Here is a 10,513-nt window from a genome sequence, read left to right as displayed (position 1 = left end):
GTTGGTGGCTGTGCCTTCCTGGGTACCGGGGCGGTGCCTGCCCAGGTGCTGGGGTTAAGAGGGCAAGATTTCAAGGTGGCCTTTATATGTATTAATAATAGGTGAGTGAGCTTGACCCATCCACCTCCACGGAGGTGTGTGGGGTGGCTTGACCCATCCACCTCCATGGCACGAACCTGGTATTGCAGTACTTCCAGGAACGGTGCAGTGGCTCTCGGCCTTTTGGCTAAGAGCATTGGCGCAGAGTGATCCTTGGCATGTGCAGGGTGACCTCTGGCGTTTGTGATTTGACAAAGAATTGGAACGATTGGCTACGAATTTAAAAAAAAAAAAAAAAATAGGAGGTGGGTGGGGTGGATTGACCCATCCACCTCCACAGAGGTGTGTGGGGGGCCTGACCCATCCACCTCCATGGCACGAACCTGGTATTGCAGTACTTCCAGGAACAGTGCAGTGGCTCTAGGCCTTTTGGCCAAGAGCATTGGCGCAGAGTGATCCTTGATGTGTGCAAGGTGACCTCTGGCGTTTGTGATTTGACAAAGAATTGGAAAGATTGGCAACGGAAAAAAAAAAAAATTAATATCGCTTCTCGGCCTTTTGGCTAAGATCATGCGTAACTGACCTGACAGGGGAGTAACCATGACCCCAAAGTGGTTCTCCCTGGATCAGGAAGGTGGTTCTCCTATGCTTTTTGGAAATAGGAGGTGGGTGGGGTGGATTGACCCATCCACCTCCACGGAGGTGTGTGGGGGGCCTGACCCATCCACCTCCATGGCATGAACCTGGTATTGCAGTACTTCCAGGAATGGTGCAGTGGCTCTCGGCCTTTTGGCTAAGAGCATTGGCGCAGAGTGATCCTTGATGTGTGCAAGGTGACCTCTGCCGTTTGTGATTTGACAAAGAATTGGAAAGATTGGCTACGAATAAAAAAAAAAAAAATTTTTTTTTAAATTAATACCTTCATAGGAGGTGGGTGGGGTGGATTGACCCATCCACCTCCACGGAGGTGTGTGGGGTTGCTGACCCATCCACCTCCATGGCACGAACCTGGTATTGCAGTACTTCCAGGAACGGTGCTTGGGCTCTAGGCCTTTTGGCTAAGAGCATTGGCGCAGAGTGATCCTTGATGTGTGCAAGGTGACCTCTGGCGTTTGTGATTTGACAAAGAATTGGAAAGATTGGCAATGAATTAAAAAAAAAAAATTAATACCTTCATGATCTTAGTAGCTGTCATGTATGTAACCTTCAAGTAACTGTAACCTTCATGTAACAACACTGTACACTGTATACACCTTAGAAATGCACACCTTGACCACAGGGAGTGAACTTGTGGGAGACACTCCTCACCTGGTCATCCAGGTATATAAAGGGAGGTCCCACGCAGGGTCCTGTGAATAAAGGTACAGGTCACAGAGTGACCTTGTCTCCAGTATGTGCCTCGTGTTGATTTGTAGTAGAGTGTAAGGACACAACATTTGGCGACGAGAAACGGGAATCAACCACTCACAAGATTGGCCACCGGTAGCACAGAGGAACGGTACTGTGTTGGTGAGGACTGGGACGATTTCGTTGAGAGGCTCCAGCAGAGCTTTGTCACAAAGGACTGGCTGGGAGCGGCAGCAGCTGACAAGCGAAAGGCGCATCTACTGACCAGCTGTAGACCTAAGACGTACGCGCTAATGAAAGTCCTGCTCGCACCCGAGAAGCTGGCAGACAAGACCTTTGAGGAGCTCAGCAAACTGATTGGTGAGCACCTCAAACCGGCGAGCAGTATACACATGGCCCGACACCGTTTCTATACGTACAGACGTCGGGAAGGGCAGAGCATACCGGACTTTGTTGCGGACCTTCGGCGTTTGGCCAGCCTCTGTAAGTTCACAGACGCCTGCAGGGGGAGATGTTGCGGGATTTCTTTATTGAGGGCATTGGTCATGCCGGGATTTTTAGGAAGCTAATTGAGACCAAGGACGTGACCTTGGAAGCAGCGGCGTTGATGGCTCAAACCTTCATGATGGGGTAGGAGGAAACCAAAATCAGATACGCGCGCAATTCTGCTCCCAACGTGACGATGGAGCAGGGAGTTAACATTGTAAACGCGACTCAGAACCCCGCAGGCAGGCAAGGGCAATTCGACACCACCCATGCAGCAACAGACTCGAGAGTGGGTCCTCAACAGAGACAATGGCAGGTCAAACAGACAATTACACTATCACTATCCCGGGATGGGGCCATTGACACCCACTAACAGAGTGCTCAAGAGTAATCAAAGAGACAATCAGAGAGGAATGCCTGGTAACAGGCCTTTTGTTCACAACAATCTCAGCTCATGCTGGAGGTGCGGGGGTAGACATGCTGCAAAAACCTGCAGGTTTCAACAATTTATTTGCAGAAATTGTAACTTCAGTGGACATTTAGCCAGAATGTGCAGGAAGCCCGCAGCGTGGCTGGTTTACGAAGCGGATGAACTACAAGAGGGGTCTGCAAGGCAGGTTATGCTTGGGACACAGCAATGGACGCTGAAGTTCAGCGGGTTCAGGTGGCAAACATCCACAGCTCATACACAAAGACGCCACCTATGATGATGAAAGTACTGTTAAACGGCATCCCGGTACGCATGGAGCTGGACACAGGGGCCAGCCAGTCACTTATGTGTGTCCAACAATTCGAGAAACTATGGCCACTCAGAGCTAGCAGATCCAAACTAGAACGCAATGACACGCAACTACGGACGTACACCAAAGAGATCATCCCAGTGCTAGGCAGTGCAATGCTGGTGGTCACACATAATGGATCAGAGAACCGGCTGCCACTCTGGATTGTCCCGGGAAATGGTCCCGCACTTTTGGGGAGGAGCTGGATAGCCGAGATGAACTGGAAATGGGGGGAATGTGCACGCCATTTCTTCTGTGGAGCGAAGTTCATGCTCACAGATCCGACAAAAATTTGAGTCACTATTTCAACCTGGTACTTTCAAAGGTACCAAAGTAGTGATACGCATCACCCCGGACGCCACGCCAGTGCACCACAAAGCCATTGCTGTGCCGTATGTGATGCGGGAGAAAATTGAGAGTGAGTTGCACAGGTTGCTAAGAGAGGGCATAATTTCGCCCATTGAATTCAGCGACTGGGCAAGCCCCATCGTCCCTGTCCTAAAAACGGATGGCTTGGTCAGGATTTGTGGCGACTACAAGGCCACCATCAACCGAGTGTCACTTCAGGACCAATACCCGCTTCCGAGAGAGGAGGATCTTTTTGCCACGCTGGCAGGCGGCAAGCTGTTCACCAAGTTGGACCTCACTCAGCCTACATGACCCAGGAACTGGCCGAAGAATCCAAGCTACTGACCACCATCACCACGCACAAGGGGTTGTTTGTTTACAACAAGTGTCCATTTGGCATTCGTTCAGCAGCCGCTAACTTTCAAAGGAACATGGAAAGCCTGCTCAAATCCATCACTGGAACAATCGTATTTCAGGACCATATCCTTAAACACCTCCACAACCTGGAGGAGGTGCTACGCCAACTGGACCGGGTAGGCCTGCGACTAAAGAAGTCTAAGTGTGTGTTTCTGGCCTCAGAGGTCGAGTTTTTGGGCAGGAGGGTTGCCGCAGGTGGGATCTGGCCTATCGAATCCAAAACGGAGGCGATCCGTCGCGCGCCCAGGCCCGGCAACACATCGGAGTTGCGTTCATTTCTGGGATTATTGAACTATTTCGGGAACTTTCTGCCGAACTTAAGTACATTGTTGGAGCCGCTACACGTGCTCTTGCGTAAGGGTTGCGATTGGTTTTGGGGGGACTGTCAGGAACGGGCTTTCAATCGGGCACGGAACCTGCTTTGTTCGAAAAAGCTGTTGACCCTGTACAACCCCTGTAAGAAATTGGTTTTGACATTTGATGCATCATCCTATGGGGTTGGGTGCGTGTTGCAGCAGAGTAATGATGAGGGCCAACTCCAACCTGTGGCTTATGCTTCCAGGTCGCTCTCCCAAGCTGAACGGGGATATGGGATGGTTGAAAAGGAAGCACTCGCATGTGTCTACGGGGTGAAAAAGATGCACCAGTACCTTTTTGGCAGACGGTTCAAATTAGAAACGGACCACAAGCCGTTAACATCCCTGTTGTCCGACAGCAAAGCGGTCAATGCCAATGCGTCAGCTCGCATACAGGCATACAGCAATGGGCTCTCACGCTCGCTGCGTATGACTACGGCACCGGCCAGGCACCGAAAATTGCGCTGACGCACTCAGCAGGCTTCCACTAGCCACCATTGAGGGGGCAGCGGAGCAAAGCGCTGAGATGGTCATGGCTGTCGATGCTTTCGACATCACAGGCACCCCCATCACAGCCCGCCAGATCAAAACCTGGACAAACAGAGGTCCCCTCCTATCCTTGATTAAGAAATGTGTCCTTACTGGGGATTGGGCGCCCGTACACGGAGCATGCCCTGAAGAGGTCAGACCATTTCACAGACGGATGGATGAACTCTCCATCCAAGCCGACAGCCTACTATAGGGCAGCCGGATAGTCATGCCCCAGAAGGGAAGGGAAGCATTCATCAGGGAACACCACAGCGAGCATTGTGCTAATGAAGGCCATTGCCCGGTCACATGTATGGTGGCCGGGAATTGATGCAGACCTGGAGCACTGTGTTCGCAGGTGCACAACGTGTGCCCAGCTAGGCAATGCCCCCAGGGAGGCCCACTCAGCCCGTGGCCCTGGCCCACCAAGCCATGGTCACGTATTCACGTAGACTATGCAGGCCCGTTCATGGAGAAAATGTTTCTCATTGTGGTAGATGCGTACTCGAAATGGATCGAGTGCATCATAGTTAATTCGTGCACGACATCCACCACTGTGGAGAGTCTGCGTGCGGTCTTTGTGACCCACAGCTTGCGAGACATCCTGGTTAGCGACAACGGCCCGTGTTTCACTAGCTATGAATTCCGGGAGTTCATGTCGGGTAATGGCATCAAACATGTCAGGACAGCACCGTTCAAGCCGGCCTCCAATGGCCAGGCGGAACGTGCGGTCCAAATCATAAAACAAGGCATGCTCCGGATTCAAGGACCCTTCCTTCAATGCCGCCTCCTGCTGGCCTACACGTCCCGACCGCATTCGCTCACGGGAGTCCCGCCAGCGGAACTACTCATGAAACGTACACTTCAAACACAGCTGTCTCTCATTCATCCAGTCCTGTCAGACATTGTTGAGGGCAAGCGCCAGTCCCAAAATGAGTGCCATGACTGTAACTCAAAGGGGAGATGTATAGAAATCGATGACCCTGTATTTGTTCTTAATCACGCTTTGGGGCCCAAGTGGCTTGAGGATACTGTAAGTGGTAAAGAGGGGAATAGGGTCATAGTGGTCAGATTTAACAATGGACAGATATGCCGCAAGCACCTGGACCAAGTCAAAAAAAGGTTCAGCATGGACACTGAGGAATCTGAGGAAGATCACGAGATGTTGCCCACACCACTGCCGGAGAACGAGCAACAAGAACCGTCAGCAGCATGCACAGTCCCTGCGGCCAACCCGGACGAGCCGGAATCACCACAGGTGACAAAGACGCATGCCAAGGCTCAACAACCAGAGCCACAACTGCGGCGTTCCACGAGAGAGCGTCAACCGCCTGAAAGACTCAATCTTTGACCCAAAGATGTTGGGGGGGAGGTGATGTCATGTTTGTAGCCTTCATGTAACTGTAACCTTCATGTAACAACACTGTACACTGTATACACCTAAGAAATGCACACCTTGACCACAGGGGGTGAACTTGTGGGAGACATTCCTCATCTGGTCATCCAGGTATGTAAAGGGAGGTCCCACACAATGTCAGCACTCCTTGGTCCTGTGAATAAAGGTACAGGTCACAGAGTGACCTTGTCTCCAGTATGTGCCTCGTGTTGATTTGTAATAGAGCTTAAGGACACAACAGTAGCGTTTCATCTGCTCACCTCTATTGTGATATCTGGACTGCAGCTGGCCACAGAAGATGGCTTTGCGAATTCTATAGTCAGGCATTCGAACAGCATGTCCAGCCTCACGGTCCTGGATCTTCGTGTTTGTGGCTTCCATTCCAGTTATATTTCAGTGTTCGAGGCCATCAGTGTTCGATCCTCTGTCCTGCCACTTGATGCCAATAATATGCCGTAGACAGTGCAAGAGGAAATGGTCAAGTCACTTAATGTGATGGTAGCAGATGATCCATGACTCCAATCTGTAAAGCAGGGTGGGGACAACAGCTTGCATAGCAACCACTGTTGGCAGACTTACCCCTTGATAGGGAAGTAGTAGCGGGACATTTAGAAAATCACAATTTTCTAAAGGGAAATCATGTTTGACAAATTTGCTGGAGTTCTTTGAGGATGTAACGAGCAGGGTGGATAAGGGGGAAATCAGTGGATGTAGTGTATTTGGATTTTCAGAAGTCATTTGATAAGGTGCCACATTTAAGGTTACTGCACATGATAAGAGCTCACGGGGTTGGGGGTAATATATTAGCATGGATAGAGGATTGGCTAACCAACAGAAAACAGAGAGTCGGGATAAATGGGTCTTTTTCCAGTTGGCAAACAGTAACTAGTGGGGTGCCGCAGGGATTGGTGCTGGGACCTCAACTATTTATAATCTATATTAATGACTTGGATGAAGGGACCGAGTATAATGTAGCTAAGTTTGCTGATGAAACAAAGATGGGTGGGAAAGCAAATTGTGTGGAGGCTGAAACCACCTCTTTCTTGAAGAGCCATGGGTCGGTAAGCACTCACCGCCTAGTCCGCGCGGAGTCACCGACATTTATGAAATTGTGCCATGTAGATGGTGGAAAGGCTTTGGGCGGCAAGGAGATGAGACACTCGCCGCAGAATACCCAGCCTCTGACCTGCTCTTGTTGCCACAGTATTTATGTGGCTGGTCCAGTTAAGTTTCTGGTCAATGGTGACCCCCAGGATGTTGGTGGTGGGGGATTCAGAGATGGTAATGCCATTGAATGTCAAGGGGCAGCGGTTAGACTCTTGCTTGTTGGAGATGGTCATTGACTGGCAATTGTGTGGCACGAGTGTTACTTGCCACTTATCAGCCCAAGGCTGAATGTTATCCAGGTCTTGTTGCTTGCAGGCATAGATGCTCCATTATCTTAAAAGTTGCAAACGAAACTGAACACTGTGCAATCATCAGCGAATATCCCCATTTTTGACCTTATGATGGAGAGAAGATCATCGACTAAGCTGCTGAAGATGGCCACTATTTGGCACTTAGTGCTAGATCATTTCTATAGCGGTCAGCAGGCTGGTCACGGTGAGCGAGAGCACGGCCCTTACACATGCTGGGATGTTGCCGGAATCCTGACTCACTGCCACTGCTCCCTTTACGCTGCGCGGCCCATATTGTCCCACGGACATGTTCTGTCACAGCTGCACTGTGGGACCGTACGGGTTTGTGTGAACACATTCAGGCCTGTGTTTGAAGGGCCCGCAGATGCTGTGATCACGTGTCGGGAGGATGGCGCAGGGTCGCCGTGCCAGGGAGAGGAATCGGCTCAACCGGCAGGGAGCGCTCGTCGCAAAGTGAGCGAGAGCGGGGGGCCTCTGTGAGGAGGCGGGCCCAGCCGTGGAGAATAATTCGCGAGAATTGAATCAGTGTTGGTTTTATAAAGAGGAGCAGGCTTGAAATTGTTTCCGGCCGCCTCCGGTCACGGACCCTCTGGAAAGTCACTACAGAGCCCCCAGCGGTCCGCGGACCCCAGTTTGAGAACGACTGATGTAGTCGACCACATCAAAGGCTGCAGAGAGCTTAAGGGGGAACAATGCACTGTAATTACAGTCCCAGAGAAAGCCTTTCTTTATCTTGCTCAGGGCCGTTTTCGTGCTGTGGAAGGGGAGGAGACCTGTTTGGAGAGACCCCAGCAGGGAATTGTGGGCGGGGTGGGCACTGATGTGGGAGGTAACAACATGTTCAAGGACCTTGGAGAGGAAAGGGGAGTTGAGGAGGAGTTAGCGAGAACAGAGGGGTTGAAGGTGGGGGGGGGGTCGTTGGGGGAGGGGGATGAGAATAGTGGTTTTGAAATGGAGTGGGGGGGGTCAGTGCTGGAGGGAAGGCAATCATTTGCCATGTCAGCTAACAGGAAGGTCAGGAAGAGAAAGTGAAGAAGGAACATTAAAACGTGAATGATTCCTTCTCCCAGCAATGGGATTTTTGATTCACAGCAGATTGCCGAACTTAATGTTGCTTCCGTTTTCCACAGGCCCTCCCTGAAGGAGGAAGCCCAGAGAGAGAAACTTCTTCAACCACAAAGCAAGAAATAATTCTTTCTGTTGCATCTGTCCACTAGCTGGGAAAAGCAGTTAAACACCTATCAAGGAGACAGGTAATTAGCCGTGCTTAAAGACATGCAGCGGATGTCCAGCTCATATGCCCAAGAGTGTTAATGTCTCCTGTTGAGAATCTCTTTCCAGTAACTGAATCGTAATCTATTTGGATGGATCGCAGAGAAGTCCTGCTTAAGTGCAGTCCGCACAAGATTTGTATCCTTCCATCGTATAGCTGTCGGCATTCTGATTTAGCGGAGGAGAGAGAGAGAGAAACGTAAAAGGAAAGAGAACACGTGAAACTGTGAAAGGGAACGAGGAGAAAGGGAGAACAAGGTGGTTAAGAATGCATGTGGACTACTTGCCTTTATTAGCCAAGGCATAGAATATAAGAGCAGGGAGGTTATGCTTGAACTGCAAAAAACACTAATTAGGCCACTGCTAGAGTACTGCGTGCTGTTCTGGTCACCACATTACAGGAAAAATGTGATCGCACTAGAGAGGGTACAGAGGAGATTTACAAGGATGTTGCCTGGACTGCAGAACTTTAGCTATGAGGAAAGATTGGATAGGCTGGGGTTATTTTCTTTGGAACAGAGGAGGCTGAGGGGAGACCTAATTGAGGTGTATAAAATTATGAGGGGTCTAGATAGAATGGATCAGAAGGACTTATTTCCCTTAGCAGAGGGGTCAATAACCAGGGGGCACTGATTTAAAGTAAGTGGTAGGAGCTTTAGAGGGGATTTGAGGAGAAATGTTTTCACCCAGAAGCTGGTGAGGGTCTGGAACTCACTGCCTGAAAGGGTGTTAGAGGCAGAAACCTCATTGCATTTAAAAATTACTTGAATATGCACTTGAAGTGCCGTAACCTACATGGCTATGGTGCTAGAACTGCAAAGTGGGTTTAGGCTGGATAGCTGTTTGTCGGCTGCCATGGACACGATGGGCTGAATAGCCTCCTTCCGTGCTGTAAATTTTTATGATTTATGAAGAGACAGAGCAAGGGCAGAAAGAGAAACAACAGTCAGAGAGAAGGGAGAGAGGAAGACCCAGTGCTAAGGGACAGCAGAAGGTCCTCTAAAGTTTACATCAGTTAGTTCACTCCTTCCCCCATGGAGCGTTTTAAACGTTGCCCACAGAACCTGAGGCTGCCTTCTCCTGTCCCTAGACCTCAGGTTCCACTTTGCTGCTACAGGTGTAGGAGGAAGGACAGGGGCCATTTCCCCTTCCGCTCCATCTCCCCTGGCGGAGGTTGGGAATCCAGAGGGAAATATTTCAACAAAGCGGCAGATTCGCTGGGGTTAATGCCATGTACTTTGGGCAGGCCGAAATCGAGCCTTGCCAAGTTAATGCACCATGCCCGCCTGTCAGGATGTTGTGCTGATTTAAGACTGGTTACAGGGCTTTGTCCAAATACCTCAGTCAATTAGAAGTTTCCTTATTCTTACATATTAATATTCGACGGTCTTGCGTATAAAAAGTAGATTAGGCCCATCCCTATCTCCAGGGCCCTGTCCTGCCGCTGATAGTCTTGGATTTGTCAAAAGTTGCCAAGCTTAGTGGGAGGGGAGGGTAGGGGAGGAGAGGAGAGAGAGAAGGGACCACACCTGTCCCATGTGTATTAAACAGCTATGAGGGAGCCTGTTGTGTATCTGTAAAGCATGCACTCCCATGTTCCGCCACCAGGGAGCTCATCCTCTGAAGTCCCAAGGGATCCCAGCATCCCTTGGGAGCACTGTACATAAGGCCTGTTCCTCACTCTGGAGTGTCTTATTAAAGACTGAGGTCGCTGTTACTTTAACCTCCCTGTGTGCAACCTCATCTGTGTTAGGAACACAATAGAGCCTACATGGGTCAGAGGAAAGGGGGGAAAAAATTATGTTCATAGAATCATAGAAATTTGCACAGTAATACTGCACAGTATTGTGGTGTGTCCTGTATAACCTGCAAGACCCTGATATATTATCCTCAATAGTAAATTAGACAAAACTTCAAAGTCATCTGCTTATTACAGATTGGTTATGTTGCTAAAAGCAAACTTGTTGAGGATAAAAATAACTTCATTGAGGAATTTTGCTTAATAACCAATGGTTCTGATTTCCTGTTAATGGTCCTTATTCAACATTTGCCATGAAAAACAGATTAACTGGTCACCTCTGTGGGATCTTGCTGTGAATAAACTGACTACCATATTTGCCACCATAA

At 49.7% G+C, this 10,513-nt stretch overlaps 1 pseudogene; it reads left to right on the top strand.

Moving 5' to 3' along the window:
- Positions 1 to 581: 581 nt before the first annotated feature.
- LOC139277733 (U2 spliceosomal RNA) lies at positions 582 to 819 on the top strand (annotated as a pseudogene).
- The last annotated feature ends 9,694 nt before the right edge of the window (positions 820 to 10,513 follow it).

The sequence above is a fragment of the Pristiophorus japonicus genome, chromosome 12 (genome assembly GCF_044704955.1).
Source record: "Pristiophorus japonicus isolate sPriJap1 chromosome 12, sPriJap1.hap1, whole genome shotgun sequence".
Lineage (NCBI taxonomy): Eukaryota > Metazoa > Chordata > Chondrichthyes > Pristiophoridae > Pristiophorus > Pristiophorus japonicus.
Note: the sequence above shows the minus strand (reverse complement) of the source record. Positions and strands in the feature narration are given on the sequence as shown.